At 42.9% G+C, this 14,667-nt stretch overlaps 1 long non-coding RNA gene across 4 annotated transcripts; it reads right to left on the reverse strand.

Moving 5' to 3' along the window:
* Positions 1-1,095: 1,095 nt before the first annotated feature.
* Positions 1,096-12,463, reverse strand: LOC147350525 (uncharacterized). Of its 4 annotated transcripts, none has more exons than XR_015148963.1 (3): positions 12,115-12,463; positions 9,501-9,688; positions 1,096-1,305 (listed from the first exon to the last, which is right to left on the reverse strand). It is a non-coding gene; the product is annotated as an uncharacterized LOC147350525 (long non-coding RNA). The 4 variants fall into 4 exon arrangements; XR_015148964.1 differs by having other exon boundaries at positions 12,033-12,122; XR_015148966.1 differs by lacking the exon at positions 1,096-1,305 and adding an exon at positions 4,256-4,491.
* Positions 12,464-14,667: the final 2,204 nt, after the last annotated feature.

Raw genomic sequence — 14,667 nt, forward strand, 5'->3', positions numbered from 1 at the left:
TTATCTTGATTGTGGTAACAATTTCATAGATATATACCTGTCAAAGCAGAAGGCAATGGCACCCCACTCCAGTACTCTTGCCTGGAAAACCCCATGGATGGAGGAGCCTCGTAGGCTGAAGTCCATGGGGTCGAGAAGACTTGGACACAACTCAGCGACTTCACTTTGACTTTTCACTTTCATGCACTGGAGAAGGAAATGGCAACCCACTCCAGTGTTCTTGCCTGGAGAATCCCAGGGACGGCGGAGTCTGGTGGGCTGCCATCTATGGGGTCACACAGAGTCGGACACGACTGCAGTGACTTAGCAGCATACCTGTCAAAATGTATCAAATTGTACCTTCAACTGCATATTCCGTTGCATTCACAATGCTCTAGCGTGGATTAATCATCAGTGAAGTCTTTAAGAAGACGTGTGTCAGCCATCTTTGCATCCACATACGGTATTTGGCAAGGCTTCACTGGTGTGAAACAAACATAGATAAATCAAGTGCTCTGCTGTATAACAACTGTAACTGGATAGGTGGTCATAATGACTATTTTTAAAACATTGATATTTGTGTTGTTGTTTTGTTGTTGTTTAGTTGCTAATTTGTGTCCAACTCTTTGCAACCCCATACTGTAGCCCGCCAGGCTCCTCTGTCCATGGGACTTCCCAAGCAAGAATACTGGAGTGGGTTGCCATTTCCTTCTCCAGGGGATCTTACCAACCCAGGGATTGAACCCATGTTTCCTGCTTCACAGGTGGATTCTTTACCACTGAACCACCTGGGAAGCCCTGATATTGTGAGTTTAATGCAATTACAGTAAAAAAAATATTGTGGTTTTTAAAAACTTCATTCAAAGATTATATCAAAGAACAAATGAGTGAGAATAACCAAGAAATTTCTTGAAAAGAAGAGTGATTGGGTGCTAGAGCTTGCCTTACATAGATATAATTATGTAGCTATAATAATGAAAATAATGGGGACTTCACATAGAAATAAAGAGATGGTGCAAACTGTAGAGTCCAGGAACAGGCCATGAACTGTCAACATGGATTATTTAGTATACAACTTTAAATGTGGCATGACAGATTAGAGGGGAAAGGAAGGAATTATTCAGTAAATTTTATAGGACAGTCGATTAACTTTTCTAGGGAGCCAAAAAAATAAAATTAGACACTTAGCCCATATATCAAAATAAATTCCAGGTAAATAAAACTGGTGGTTCTTTAGAATGGGGAGAGGATGACAAGGACTTCTCACTTGGGGAGAGTTTTTCAAAGTGCTTTATCCTCTTCTGTCCCCCAACTGTAATATTTTAGCTGAAAATAAAGGGAAATGATGAAAACATTTTTTAGATGAAACCATTTTTAATGAAAAATATAGGAGTTTTTAAATTGGACCTTAGAATGTGCAAGCACCTGAAGTATTAGAGATGGAATAAATTGTGAAGAAAAAGATGAATGTATTTTGCTACATGAAAATTGTGTAAAAAAATTTATATATATATATATAGAGAGAGAGAGAAGCAAAGGGGAAAAGATCAGATGGGAGAAGTAATTACAACAAATATGACCAGTGGACATAAATAGGGGGCAGAGGACAAAAATAGTTAGGATGGTAAATTTTATGTGTATTTTTTTATAATAATAAAAGAAGTGACAGTTCAGTCGCTCAGTCGTGTCCAACTCTTTGTGACCCCATGGACTGCAGCATGCCAGGCCTCCCAGTCTATCAGCAACTCCCAGAGTTTACTCAAACTCATGTCCATTGAGTTGGTGTTGCCATCCAACCAGCTCATCCTCTGTCATCCCCTTCTCCTCCCATCTTCAATCTTTCCCAGCATCAGGGTCTTTTCAAATGAGTCAGTTCTTCGCATCAGGTGGCCAAAGGATTGGAGTTTCAGCTTCAGCATCAGTCCTTCCAATGAATATTCAGGTCTGATTTCCTTTAGGATGGACTGGTTGGATCTCCTTGCAGTCCAAGGGACTCTCAAAAGTCTTCTCCAACACCACAGTTCAAAAGCATCAATTCTTCAGTGCTCAGCTTTCTTTATAGTCCAACTCTCATATACATACAAAACCATAGCTTTGACTAGATGGACCTTTGTTGGCAAAGTAATGTCTCTGCTTTTTAATATGCTGTCTAGGTTGGTCATAACTTTTCTTCCAAGGAGTAAGTATCTTTTAATTTCATGGCTGCAGTCACCATCTGCAGTGATTTTGGAGCCCAAAAAAGTAGTCTCTTCACTATTTCCACTGTTTCCCCGTCTATTTGCCATGAAGTGATGGGACCAGCTGCCATTATCTTACTTTTCTGAATGTTGAGTTTTAAGCCAACTTCTTCACTCTCCTCTTTCACTTTCATCAAGAGGCTCTCTAGTTCTTCACTTTCTGCCATAAGGGTGGTTTTATCTGCATATCTGAGGTTATTGATATTTCTCCCGGCAATCTTGATTCCAGCAAAAGCAATGACAGAAAAGATAAAATTCTGTGTGGAATTTTTGGACTGATCAGAAGGTTAAGTGAATGTGCTTAACAATTTGAGCTTGGAAAACTTCACTTTTATCTTCCTTCCCAAAGTGGGGGAAAGATAGCTAAGGATGGTAAGGTGTGAAGAAAGGGATACTCCTCTGACTTGCTGATGGGACTGGAAGGCATTTGGCACGATATAGTAGGAGCCTTAAAATGTTTATATTGTTCGGCTCAGTGATTCTACTTCTAGGAATCAATTCCAAGAAAATAATCATTTATATAAAAAATGGTTCATTGGAAAAAAAAAAAATAAGTGCTGCATGCAAACATTCCCCCCACAGGAATGTGAGCTCCATGGAGGGAGGAATTATATCAGATTTTTTTTTTTTACTTACTGCTGTAACCCCAGTAATAAAACAGAACCAGGCGTAGACTAAGTGCCTTGAAAGTATTTGTTAAATAAACAAACATTTTTACTTTATAAATTTTATATTGTGATATATTTTATAAATATAAAAATATAATTATATATGTATATATATGTAAAAAGATAATTAAAAGAATTACGAGACACTGAAGCACTACTGCTTGATATAAGAAAAAATGTTGTCCGTATGTCTGAAGTTCCCCGTTATATATATAAAATTTTAACATAGGGGAAAAAATTGTTAAACATGTTCACATTAACCTCTAATCAGGCCAAAAATTCCACACTGAATTTTCTATTTTCTCTTACTTCCTTTATTATTATAGTATATAATATACATAAAATTTACCGTCCTAACAGCATATTGAAAAGCAGAGACATTACTTTGCCAACAAAGGTCCGTCTAGTCAAGGCTATGGTTTTCCCAGTGGTCATGTATGGATGTGAGAGTTGGACTGTGAAGAAAGCTGAGCACAGAAGAATTGATGCTTTAGAACTGTGGTGTTGGAGAAGACTCTTGAGAGTCCCTTGGACTGCAAGGAGATCCAACCAGTCCATTCTGAAGGAGATCAGCCCTGGGATTTCTTTGGAAGGAATGATGCTAAAGCTGAAACTCCAGTACTTTGGCCACCTCATGCGAAGAGTTGACTCATTGGAAAACACTCTGACTCTGGGAGGGATTGGGGGCAGGAGGAGAAGGGGACGACAGAGGATGAGATGGCTGGATGGCATCACTGACTCGATGGACGTGAGTCTGAGTGAACTCCGGGAGTTGGTGATAAACAGGGAGGCCTGGCGTGCTTCGATTCATGGGGTCGCAAAGAGTCGGACACGACTGAGCGATTGAACTGAACTGAACTATTTTTAAGTGTACTATTCAGTGCACTAGATATATTCACATTGTTGTGCCACCATCCATCCACAGAAATCTATGTATCTTGCAAACCTCTGAACCCATTAAAGAGTAGATCCCTTTTCTCCTTCTCCTCACCCTCTGGTAACCACGGTTCTACTTTCTCCATGTACTTGACTGTTCTAGGTACCTCATATAAATGGAATCATGTAATAGTTGTCCTTTATGTTTGTCTTTTTTTTCACTTAGCATGTCTTCAAGATTCATTCATGTTGTAACATGTATCAAAATTTCCTAATAGGCTGAAAAAAATATTCCATTGGATATTCAGACCACATTTTGTTTATCCATTCATCCATGGATGGACACTGGTTGCTTCCACTTTCTGGAAATTATGAATAATGATGCCATGAGCATAGGTATACAAATATATCTTTGAGCCTTTGCTTTCAATTCTTTGGGAAATATACTCAGAAGTGGTATTGCTGGATTATACAGGAACATTATTTTTAAGGCATTACCATACTGTATTCTATAGTGGTTGCATCCTATTGTATATTCCCAAGTGTTTCAATTTTTCCACATGCTCACCAACACTTGTTGTTTTCTGTTGTTTCATCTTTTGAAGTAGTCATTCTAATGAGTATGAAGTGGTTCCTCTCACTTCTTTTTTTTTTTTTTTTGGAAAATTCCTCTCACTTCTTAACACCACTGGTGAGCTTGGAAACCTTCCCTTTTATCTCCTGCACAATACCTATCAGTGAACAAACATAGAGAAACTATACTCAAGAAGTCCTCAGGTAACAAAGCAATTCATAAGGTCTTTCAGGGTAATCAAGAAAGGGCGGGTAGGAAACCCATACATACACGCAGACATACCCACCCTCATTCCACTTGTCAGATCAGATTAGATCAGTCGCTGAGTCGTGTCCGACTCTTTGCGACCCCATGTATCGCAGCACGCCAGGCCTCCCTGTCCATCACCAACTCCCGGAGTTCACCCAGACTCACATCCATCGAGTCAGTGATGCCATCCAGCCATCTCATCCTCTGTTGTCCCCTTCTCCTCCTGCCCCCAATCCCTCCCAGCATCAGAGTCTTTTCCAATGAGTCAACTCTTCGCTTGAGGTGGCCAAAGTACTGGAGTTTCAGCTTTAGCATCATTCCTTCCAAAGAAATCCCAGGGCTGATCTCCTTCAGAATGGACTGGTTGGATCTCCTTGCAGTCCAAGGGACTCTCAAGAGTCTTCTCCAACACCACAGTTCAAAAGCATCAATTCTTTGGTGCTCAGCCTTCTTCACAGTCCAACTCTCACATCCATACATGACCACAGGAAAAACCATAGCCTTGACTAGACAAACCTTTGTTGACAAAGTAGTGTCTCTGCTTTTGAATATGCTATCTAGGTTGGTCATAACTTTCCTTCCAAGGAGTAAGCGTCTTTTAATTTCATGGCTGCAGTCACCATCTGTAGTGATTTTGGAGCCCAGAAAAATAAAGTCTGACACTGTTTCCACTGTTTCCCCATCTATTTCCCATGAAGTGGTGGGACCGGATGCCATGATCTTCGTTTTCTGAATGTTGAGCTTTAAGCCAACTTTTTCACTCTCCACTTTCACTTTCATCAAGAGGCTTTCTTTTTGTGTGTGTGTAATAAAGTTTTATTGAAGTATAAAGGAGATAGAGAAAGCTTCTTACATAGGCATCAGAAGGGGGCAGAAAGAGTACCCCCCTGCTAGTCTTTAGCTGGATGTTATATAGTCACTAGCAGTCTGTTAATGAAAGAAAGGAATGTCACAGCAGAAAACGTGTTCGCTAAGAGAACAAAGAACTAAAGCTCCAAGCATCCTTACCTTGTCCTGAAGGATCCCGGACGAGCCCCCAAGATGAAAGGTTGTTGTTGAATCATGCGAATACACCAGGATTCTTGGCCCCCGGAGGAAAAGAATTCAATCCGGGGTCAGAGACGAGGCTTGATCGCTCAGAGCTTTTGTGTAATAAAGTTTTATTGAAGTATAAAGGAGATAGAGAAAGCTTCTGACATAGGCATCAGAAGGGGGCAGGAAGAGTACCCCCATCAAGAGGCTTTTGAGTTCCTCTTCACTTTCTGCCACAAGGGTGGTGTCATCTGCATATCTGAGGTTATTGATATTTCTCCTGGCAATCTTGATTCCAGCTTGTGTTTCTTCCAGTCCAGCATTTCTCATGATGTACTCTGCATATAAGTTAAATAAACAGGGTGACAATATACAGCTTTGACGAACTCATTTTCCTGTTTGGAACCAGTCTGTTGTTTCATGTCCAGTTCTAACTGTTGCTTCCTGACCTGCATACAAATTTCTCAAGAGGCAGATCAGGTGGTCTGGTATTCCTATCTCTTTCAGAATTTTCCACAGTTTATCGTGATCCACACAGTCAAAGGCTTTGGCCCAGTCAATAAAGCAGAAATAGATGTTTTTCTGGAACTCTCTTTCTTTTTCGATGATCCAGCGGATGTTGGCAATTTGATCTCTGGTTCCTCTGCCTTTTCTAAAACCAGCTTGAACATCAGGAAGTTCACGGTTCACATATTGCTGAAGCCTGGCTTGGAGAATTTTGAGCATTACTTTACTAGCATGTGAGATGAGTGCAATTGTGCGGTAGTTTGAGCATTCTCTGGCATTGCCTTTCTTTGGGATTGGAATGAAAACTGACCTTTTCCAGTCCTGTGGCCACTGCTGGGTTCTCCAAATTTGCTGGCATATTGAGTGCAGCACTTTCACAGAATCATCTCTCAGGATTTGGAATAGCTCAACTGGAATTCCATCACCTCCACTAGCTTTGTTCGTAGTGATGCTTTCTAAGGCCCACTTGACTTCACATTCTAGGATGTCTGGATCTAGGTCAGTGATCATACCATCGTGATTATCTGGGTCGTGAAGATCCTTTTTGTACAGTTCTTCTGTGTATTCTTGCCATCTCTTCTTAATATCTTCTGCTTCTGTTAGGTCCATACCATTTCTGTCCTTTATCGAGCTCATCTTTGCATGAAATGTTCCTTTGGTATCTCTGATTTTCTTGAAGAGATCCCTAGTCTTTCCCATTCTGTTGTTTTCCTCTGTTTCTTTGCATTGATCACTGAAGAAGGCTTTCTTATCTCTTTTGCTATTATATCTCTCTTTTTCTCCTTTGCTTTTCGCTTCTCTTCTTTTCACAGCTATTTGTAAGGCCTCCCCAGACAGCCATTTTGCTTTTTTGCATTTCTTTTCCATGGGAATGGTCTTGATCCCTGTCTCCTGTACAGTGTCACGAACCTCATTCCATAGTTCATCAGGCACTCTATCAGATCTAGGCCCTTAAATCTATTTCTCACTTCCACTGTATAATCATAAGGGATTTGATTTAGGTCATACCTGAATGGTCTAGTGGTGTTCCCTACTTTCTTCAATTTAAGTCTGAATTTGGCAATAAGGAGTTCATGGTCTGAGCCACAGTCAGCTCCTGGTCTTGTTTTTGCTGACTGTATAGAGCTTCTCCATCTTTGGCTGCAAAGAATATAATCAGTCTGATTTCGGTGTTGACCATCTGGTGATGTCCATGTATAGAGTCTTCTCTTGTGTTGGAAGAGGGTGTATGTTATGACCAGTGCATTTTCTTGGCAAAACTCTATTAGTCTTTGCCCTGCTTCATTCTGTCTTTCAAGGCCAAATTTGCCTGTTACTCCAGGTGTTTCTTGACTTCCTACTTTTGCATTCCAGTCCCCTATAATGAAAAGGACATCTTTTTTGGATGTTAGTTCTAAAAGGTCTTGTAGGTCTTCATAGAACCGTTCAACTTCAGCTTCTTCAGCATTACTGGTTGGGGCATAGACTTGGATTACTGTGATACTGAATGGTTTGCCTTGGAAACGAACAGAGATCATTCTGTCGTTTTTGAGATTGCATCCAAGTACTACATTTCGGACTCTTTTGTTGACCATGATGGCCACTCCATTTCTTCTGAGGGATTCCTGTCCGCAGTGGTAGATATAATGGTCATCTGAGTTAAATTCACCCATTCCAGTCCATTTCAGTTCGCTGATGCCTAGAATGTCGACATTCACTCTTGCCATCTCTTGTTTCACCACTTCCAATCTGCCTTGATTCATGGACCTGACATTCCAGGTTCCTATGCAATATTGCTCTTTACAGCATCAGACCTTGCTTCTATCACCAGTCACATCCACAGCTGGGTATTGTTTTTGCTTTGGCTCCATCCCTTCATTCTTTCTGGAGTTATTTCTCCACTGATCTCCAGTAGCATACTGGGCACCTCTTGACCTGGGGAGTTTCTCTTTCAGTATCCTATCATTTTTGCCTTTTCATACTGTTCATGGGGTTCTCAAGGCAAGAATACTGAAGTGGTTTGCCATTCCCTTTTCCAGTGGACCACATTCTGTCAAATCTCTCTGCCTGTCTTGGGTTGCCCAACGGGCATGGCTTAGTTTCATTGAGTTAGACAAGGCTGTGGTCCTAGTGTGATTAGATTGACTAGTTTTCTGTGAGTATGGTTTCAGTGTGTTTGCCCTCTGATGCCCTCTTGCAACACCTACCGTCTTAATTTCCACTTTTCTCCTTATTGGGGAGACGTTTCCAGCAAGCATGGTGGTCATTACCCACACCCTGCCACTAGGGGCAATATGCCTCTCAAACAAGGCTGACGTGGGGGTCAAAATTCCCTCATCCCTTTAGTCTGATTAGAAATGACAGAGATGGGTTTAAAGGTCAAGGAAAGTTTTGGAACTGATGAATATGCTCACTATCTTGATTATGATGATTCCACTGGTATATATGTATGTCAAGACTTATCAGATCCTACCCTTCAAATACATGTGGTGTAGTGTATGATTATTCCTCAATAAAGCTGTGGGGTTTTTTTTTTAATTCCCCCATCCCTGACAAAATTTGAAATTTATCTAAATGAACTTTGTTAAAAAGCAAGGAAAGGCAAAGCAAAAGCAAAAAGGAAGAGTGAGCTAGGGAATAATTGGGGGCAGATTACAGATTACATTCTCCTTAAAGTATGAAACATACTTAAGAGCCTGATGAACACAGATTCTCAGCACATATGGGCCCATGTCTTCTTTCCTAACTCTGCTCATGAGGGATTCAGACACTGAACTTGCGGGGGCGTCAGATTGGCAGTGCTCTGGAGTTTGGTTGAGATTTAAGATCCTGCCACAATCTGCTTCCCAGTTCTTTCTTTCTAGCCAATACTTATTACACTCCTCCACCATACCCCCTGACAAGCAGGCATTTTGGGGTTTTTTTTTCTTGGACTCTGTCCCAAATGAGGAAAGTACTGCTTTATGGGCCTCCAAGTTTCCTCCCCTGCTTCAGGTAAAGTGCACTAACCTTGCTAATGAACTTGTAATCATCTCAGAAGTTGTTCTGAAATTCCTACCCTCGCCTCTGAGCCACTGTTCCCTATCCTGTTCAGTTCGTCTGAAGTTCATTCATTAAGTCTATTAAATTGACTTGAGGCAGGGTCACCAGTTGTTCCTGACTAAGCCTGAGCCAAATGTCACAAAGGGCCAAGAGAAGGGAAAACCCTTGTCTAGGACCTAAGGTACCTGATGGTCTCAAAAACACGTCAGGTAAAGTAAAAATCTGAAACAAAGACATTGCCAACTACTAAGTAACAAAAATTATTTCCAAATTTAGGCTTGAAACAACTTATTATCATGCTGACAACTTCTGTGAATCAGGAATTCCCAAGGAGCACAGAAGAGTTGATATATTTACCTCATATGGGGGCTCAGCTAGGAGAACTTGAAGGCTGGAGGGACTCAGGGCTGTGGACAGGAATCGTCTGGAAGTGTCTTTATTTATGCCTCCAGCAGTTGATGAGAGCTGTCACCTGGGACTCAGCTGGAACACCAAGTGACCTTTTCAGAGGCCTGGGCCTCCTCACAGCGTAGGTGACCAGTCTCCTGAAAGAACAAGTGGAAGCTACATTGCCTTTTAGAAGCTAGCCTGAAAAGTCACATGTGCTATTCCCATAGTAGTCATAACTCCCCCAGATTCAAGGGGAGGGAGCTGCGTTAGTTTATTAGGCTGCCATAACAAAGTTCCGCAGATTGGGTGGCTTAAACAACTGTCTCACCATTCTGGAAGTTAGATGTCCAAAATCAAATTGTCGGCAGAACTAATCCCTTCTGAGGGTTGTGAGAGAAGGATCTGTTCCAGGCCACTCTCCTTGGCTTACAGATGGCCATCTTCTATGTCTCTTCACCTCACTATCCCTCTGTGTCCAAATTTCCCCCCTTTATATTGGATTAGGGAGGCAAGAGTTTGAGCAAACTCCGGGAGATGGCAAAAGACAGGGAAGCCTGGCGTGGTGCAGTCCATGGGGTCACAAAGAGTCGGACATGACTCGGTGACTGAACAACAACAAGGGTTACTCCTAATGACTTTACTTGAACTTGACAACCTCTAGACCCTATCTCCAAATAAAGGCATGTTCTGAAATACTGCAGGCCAGGACCTCAACATATTAATTTTTGAAGAAACAACCTGTAAGAGGAATGTAACTCCAACTTTCAATGGGCAATGTCAAAGTCATCATGTAAAAAGTGCAGTGGGAGGTATTGATGCTTGCCATCACTGGAAAATATAATCTACCCCATCATGACATAAAAAAGTTTAATAGTGAGAACCTATCATTGCTTGTATTATTCGTTTCATATAGGTCAGCACACAACATATAGAACATTTACTTTGGAGGGGGGACTATTATCATATGTTTTATACTTTTAAAGTGGATGGAGAGCTCAAATATCAACTGTTTGGATCCAAACAAGACACCTGGGAAACTCTGTGATTGACTCTTCCCCCAAGGCAACAAAAGGCTATGCTTCACCATCTAGTGCTTCCAAACAGAACTTCCAACAAATTATTATTTCTGGCCCAAGGATTCACTCTACTCTAAACTCCTTTGCTGATTTGCTTATTTGTAGTAGACACTCTGTATTAGTGCTTGTAGTTCAGTCTTGACCAATCTTGTCTTCACTCAGAGGAACTCATCCCTGTTGGTTTTGTTTTACATGCAAAGTAAATTTAAACATGTATTTTTTTAATCAATTTTCGGGGAAACAATATTAATAAATATGTACTGTAACAATAAATCCTAACATGCCTCATTGGTTACCAATACTGTGACTACTTGAGATGACGCGTATAGAGCCAAATAAACTTTACACACAGATGGGGCTCCTGCCAAACCCAGATCGGTATTAGTAACACTCTTAATGCCCCAGTGCACATCAGCAGATGTTCTGCAACAAGCACTCATCCAGTAAAGATTGTACAAAAGCCAGTCTCGAAAGCCCAAACATTTCTTTTTAAAGTAGGGGAGAAAAAGAGTGGGGTAGAAACCTAGTCACCCCACAGTCTACTCGACCAATTCTCCAGGTTGCTTTTCAGTATTGCTACTCCCACTGTTTTGCTTTTCCCAGCCTCTTTTCTGCTGGTCAGCCTTTCTTTTCCTGATCACCTGGGGAGACACCCAGATCTACTGAAGTATGATCCTCTGGAGGTGGGACGCAGGTATTGTTTCGGAAGTTGCCCAGGTAATTCTGGTGATCAGCAAGGTTTGCCAGCTACAGATCAGTGTGATCAAGTTCCTTCAGCATAGCCTACAAAGGTCCTCAGCCCTGCTCAGCCCTACAGTGGCCTCCCTCACCACTTCCCGTCTCATGATTTACCCATAATGACCCTGATTACCAATAGTTCACAAGACTCAGTTTGCTGCTTCACCCCACCGGGCCCTGGTTCCTGCTGAAAACACTCTGCCCATCTTGACTGCCAACCTATCACCCTCCAAAATCCAGCTTGAGGGTCTGCTTCTGTGAGGTCTTCCCTGATACACTCTACCGCCGTCCAGAATTAGTCCTTCTCCCCTCTGGATTCTGACTGTACCTCACTCACACAGCAATCAGCACAAGGAGCAGAATTATACTTCCTCACCTGTCTCCTCTAGAGTGTGATCCACTCAAAGGCAGGGTCTACAGCATGTTCACCTCAGTACCCACAACATCTAATCCCAGGACAAAATGGATTAGAGTAAACTGGTTTTATGGGGGTAAGCAAAGGAATCCTTTGTCAAGCACATTAAGACTCCTTTGTAAAAGTTCCTTGCATATTTTGTTACTCTGCCTGGCCCTGAAGTGATCTGGGAGATTTTCTTTCAGCTTTTAACACAGCACACCCTAGCTCTTTCCCTCAGCAAGAAAGCAGATCCCTATGAAGAGGAAAATAGATCTCATTTGCACTTACAACAAACTTGAAGGACATTAGCACCCAAGAAAAAAATCTCCCAGACTAAGGTCCTCTGGTCTCACCTGGTACGGACCCTTACCTTTCCTCCTTTCCCTCCTATTTCATACTCCTGCTTCACAGCCCATATAGGAGGGGCCGATAATTGCATTACTTTGCCTTCCCTCTGTTACCTCTTCCCTGCTTGTAACTTTGACCAATATTGCAGCTGTAGCCTGTAACTGACTCTCCAACTTAATGCTGCCAGTTTCCAGCCAACAAAAGCTTCATAGGCTATATAAAAACTCAGTTACACTAAGGATTTTGGCATCACTCATCAGGAAACCGAGGATTGGTACTGCCCCAAATTCAGAAGACTGAAGTCCTTGCTTCCTGCTCTGGCTGGTCTCTAGGGGAATGGCAACAGGCCCCTCAAGCTACAACAGTGGTAATGCACCAGTGCGTCTCTGACTTTGGGGTATATCCAAGTCACCTGGGGGGCTTGTTACAACACAGACTGCTGCTTCCCACCCCCACAATTGCTGATTCAGTGGGTCTGAGGTGTGGCCTGAAAATCACATTTCTAAAAAGTTCCAGGTGATGCTTATGCTAGTCCAAGGACCGTACTTTGAGAACCACTATGGTAGAAAGTCGGAGAAGGCAATGGCACCCCACTCCAGTACTCTTGCCTGGAAAATCCCATGGACAGAGGAGCCTGGTGGGCTGCAGCCCATGGGGTCGCTAAGAGTCGGACACGACTGAGCGACTTCGCTTTCACTTTTCACTTTCATGCATTGGAGAAGGAAATGGCAACCCACTCCAGTGTTCTTGCCTGGAGAATCCCAGGGACGGGGGAGCCTGGTGGGCTGCCGTCTATGGGGTCTCACAGAGTTGGACACGACTGAAGCAACTTAGTAGTAGTAGTAGTATGGTAGAAAGTAGCTGGAAGGGGGCGGATCAAGCTACCAACCAAACTTGTTAAACCTAGAATTGTGTAGTCACTTAGCCGTGTCCAACTCTTTGTGACCCCATGAACTGAAGCCTGCCAGGCTCCTCTGTCCATGGGGTTTCCCAGGCAAGAATACTGGAGTGGGTTGCCATTTCCTTCTCCAGGGGATCTTCCCGACCCAGGGATAGAAACTGCATCTCCTGCATTGCAGACAGATTCTCTATTATTGAGCCACCTGGGAAGCCCCAAACCCAGAATGCTGCTGCTGCTGCTAAGTCACTTCAGTCGTGTCCAACTCTGTGCAACTCCATGGACGGCAGCCCACCAGGCTCACCCATCCCTGGGATTCTCCAGGCAAGAACACTGGAGTGGGTTGCCATTTCCTTCTCCAATGCATGAAAGTGAAAAGTGAAAGGGAAGTCACTCAGTCGTGTCCGACTCTTAGCGACCTCATGGGCTGCAGCCTACCAGGCTCCTCCGTCCATGGGATTTTCCAGGCAAGAGTACTGGAGTGGGTTGCCATTTCCTTCTCTGAAACCCAGAATAGCGGGTCTCAAACTTGTCTGCATATTAGACATATTAGAATCACCCGGGGAGATGTAATGACTCTGGATGCCCAGGCTGCATCCCTATTATTTTTTAAATTGTATTTACTTATTTGTTTTTGGCTGTGCTGGGTCTCTGTTGCTGCATGCAGGCTTTCTCTAGTTGCAGCATGTGGGGGCTACTCTCTAGTTGCGAAGCATAGGCTTACTGTGGTGGCTTCTCTTGCTGCAGAGCGCAGGCTTCAGGGCATGCGGGCTTTAGTGGTTGCAGCACCCTGGCTCATTAGTTGCGGCATGTGGGCTTAGTTGCCCCGCAGCATGCGGGGTCTTCCCGGACCAGGGATCAAACCTGTGTCCCCTGCATGGTAGGTATATACTTAACCACTGGACAACCAGAGAAGTCCCTGAATCCTATTATAAATTAGAATCTTTGAAGGTAGGAGCAAGGTATGTATTTTTTAATTTCCCAGGTACTTCTATTATGCAGGCAAACTTGAGAACCCGTGATAAAGACAAGCAGTTCTCAACCCTGTTTGCAAATTAGTCACATGGGGAACTTTTAAAACATTCCTGCCAGGACCCCACCCTGAACCAATTAAAGTAAAGTATCTGGGTATGAGGGCTGCCTCCCTCTCTGCCTTATTTCCTAGGTTTTTCTAAAGTTTAAACAGTGGTGAGGATTATTACTAATCTGCACTTCAGTGAACCCCTGTTATAAACTGTCCTTTCCGTTTCATCTGAGTAATCCCTTCTTGTTTTGAACAAGAGAGACTAGGGGAATTTTATGTTTTGAACACTAGAGGGCACTGGTCTGAATAATCTGGGTGTGGGTGGGAGCAAGAGAATAAAGCTGTCTTCAAGGTAGTGTTAATCACTCAGTTGTGTCTGACACACCCCATTGTCCATGGAATTCTCCAGCAAGAACACTGGAGTTGGGTGCCATTCATTTCTCCAGGGGATATTCCTGACCCAGGGATCAAACCTGGGTCTCCTGCGTTGAAGGCAGATTCTTTAACGTCTGAGCCAGGAGGGAAGCCCCTTCAAGGTGGGTGCCCTAGCAGGGAGGCCAGACCTTTTCTAAAAATTACCTAGAGCAGCCCTTCTCAGAGCCACCCCCGGACCCGCAGCATCAGCGTCACCCGGGAGCTTTTGGAATGCATGT

This window comes from Bos grunniens, chromosome 20 (genome assembly GCF_055505025.1).
Source record: "Bos grunniens cultivar Pamir isolate PY7600 chromosome 20, Bosgru_T2T1.0, whole genome shotgun sequence".
In the NCBI taxonomy this organism is placed as follows: domain Eukaryota; kingdom Metazoa; phylum Chordata; class Mammalia; order Artiodactyla; family Bovidae; genus Bos; species Bos grunniens.